The 2,567-nt window shown below is 38.6% G+C and overlaps 1 protein-coding gene across 6 annotated transcripts in view; it reads left to right on the forward strand.

Annotated features, from left to right (window-relative positions):
- The first annotated feature begins 1,539 nt into the window (after positions 1-1,539).
- The window catches only part of PER2 (period circadian regulator 2), a 40,474-nt gene continuing 39,446 nt past the window's right edge, over positions 1,540-2,567 (forward strand). For all 6 annotated transcript variants that reach the window (XM_026854687.1, XM_026854688.1, XM_026854690.1 and 3 more), the window contains exon 1: positions 1,540-1,597. The gene's annotated coding sequence lies outside the window, so the exon portion shown is untranslated. The remainder of the gene's footprint in view (positions 1,598-2,567) is intronic.

The raw sequence follows: 2,567 nt of genomic DNA on the forward strand, positions 1-2,567 counted from the left end.
AGACTAAGGAAGCCACATACTGAATCTCTACACAGCCTGTGTTTACAAAAGCCAGACCTGACTGGAGCCCAGTCCCAGGGAGGCAGGAGGTCCTTCCCCAACAGGGAACTCTGCATAGGGCATCCACCTCAGACAGACACTGCCCCTGCCTGCAAGGGGTCCCAGCTTTTATCCCCATGTGGGACACCTGACCTTTGCTTACTGAATGCAGACACCTGGGGCTCCTTTACCCAATGGCTCTGTCTGCCAGGCCGGCCCCACCCTGGGGGGAAGCCTAAAGGCAAACTCACCCCCCTTTGGGAAGGGCTGTGGGAATCACCCATATGTCAGCCTTCATTTGGGGCTTGGGGTTGAAACCCCAGCATTTCACCTGTTTACAAAGAAAATCAAATATCTTCTTAAATTTGCACTTAATACAAAGAATTATAGTTCACTTTTAAGAAGGTACCTATTTTAAGAGTGGAAGGAAGGATGTCTAGAAATTACCATGGGACAGGTAAAGGAGACTTCGTCTTCTTCACAAGATGTCTTGGCACAGGCTGCCATAATCTTCTCTGACAGGGGTATGTGTCTCTGACTTTTTTTTCTTTATGGCAAATACCCAACCTGTTGATGATTAGACTTAGTTGTAGGTCATGACTTTTTATTCAAAGTGAAGGAAGAAACCTGAGAAAGACAGTTTCTGTTGACTCTTGGGGATTATCAGTCCACATCCACTGTGGAGACTTGAGCACAGGTGGTGGGCTTAATAGAACAAGGATTAATTACTTTTGGTACTTGGCTTCTTATAGTTACAGGAAAGCGAGTGGTGAACTGGGAGCTGGCCCAGGTTGGTCAACACAGCGTAGGTGAGCTTGACCCTCCATGAGGTGAGCTTGATAAGTTCAAGAATGTGCTGGTACTGTGCTATTCATAGTAAAACTGAGTTGACTTTGTCCTGTTACCTCAGGCAAACTTTTTGCTATTAGTTACACCACGGAGAGAATTAAGCAGCTTTAAGAACAACAAAACCAATCTAAAACTGGAAGGAAATTAAATAACAGTGGTGCCTTGGGTGCTTCAGGAATAGAAGTGATGGGTAACATTAGTTTAGGTCCACTTAGGAACCATCACTTGAGGACAGGGATTTTTTTTTTTTTCTTCCTGTTTGGCATCTGGGACACAGCTAAAGAAACTTCTTTTTTTTTTTTTTTTTTTTTTTTTTTTGGTAACAAATGTAAGTAAAAGTGTAAGTTTTAGTAAGCTAGGAACACCTCTTGCTTTAAGAACGTGTGCTTGTATTTTGGAATATGAAACTAGTCTTGGTCATGATGTCAATACTTTTACTCAGTTGAATTAGGTCTCTTAAGGGTGCTTCATCTGCTAATGCTAATTCGGAATTTTATTTCCTCTCATTTTGTATTTGTAGTCTTTATAACTGTTCTTCATCTGTGGAATATGTATTTTACATGACTAGACTTGTATTGCATTATTGGACTTGATTTATGTTTGAAATAATTTTAAATTTTTTTATAAAACTTGATGTTTTTTATTTTTAATAGGGAATATATTGATGACACTTTCAGATTTGGAAGGATTGTGATTGGCACGTTTTCAGGTGAGTATCTTATGCTGTCTCCAAGACAATGATTTATAATATCAGTTGTTTTTCGGTGAGTTTGAACTGATTTTTTTTTGTTGTTGTTGCTGCTTTGTATGCTTTCTTTGAGGTGTAATGTCAGAATGTTGAAAAATAAAAAGATATTCAGGGCATTAAGTTTTTAAACACCTGTTGTATGAATAATAAAGCAGATGGAAATGATGTGGCTTCTCTAAATCTTTAGAAAACTGAAATTTAGTCTAGCGTCCAGTATCAAGTACTACATCTGCATTGATTGCTGTGCAGAAGTTTAATAACTTCCAGCTCTTGCAGGTCTGTTAAGAAATTTTAATGATGAGGAAAATTCTGGGGATCCACAAAACAAAGTATCTAGTGTTACTCAGATAATCAGGATGATAGCTCAGGCAAAGAAAGGAAAATGTTATGCTTTTAAGCTTTGATTTAGAAAGCAGTCCATAGCTTCCATCAGTATTTTTTAGTCTGCTGTGCTCAACTTTCTAACAGGCTGATGCTATTCTAATCTCTGAGAATTTGAACATGTAGCATCAGAGATACTGACTTGTACATCTTTATGTTCAATGTGTGAGAAGCCGATGACAAAAAAAAGGTTATTACAACTCAGATGGGCTGCGTGGTGGATTAAGAAAGCAGAATAGATGGTCAGAACTATGGAAATATTTTGAAAATAAAGAAAAGTTGATGGTTATTGGAGCAAAACAAAGCTGAGAGTTTAAAGGAGAATGATAGAGGCATGTCACCTACGATGCAAAGAAAACTTATCCAAGTGGTTTTGTTATATGTGATCTGATGATGGGACAATATTGGCCAAGACAGGAAAGAAAAGGATAACAGTTCTGGATAGTTGGGTAGTACTGTAATATTGTAATACAGGTGAAATTGTAACTGAGATTTTGAGGGTTAATACTATAGTGTCTGCTTAATCTAAATGATTGGGGGGGGGGGGGAA

The sequence above is a fragment of the Athene cunicularia genome (genome assembly GCF_003259725.1).
Source record: "Athene cunicularia isolate RWA chromosome 9 unlocalized genomic scaffold, athCun1 chr9_part1, whole genome shotgun sequence".
NCBI classification, from domain to species: domain Eukaryota; kingdom Metazoa; phylum Chordata; class Aves; order Strigiformes; family Strigidae; genus Athene; species Athene cunicularia.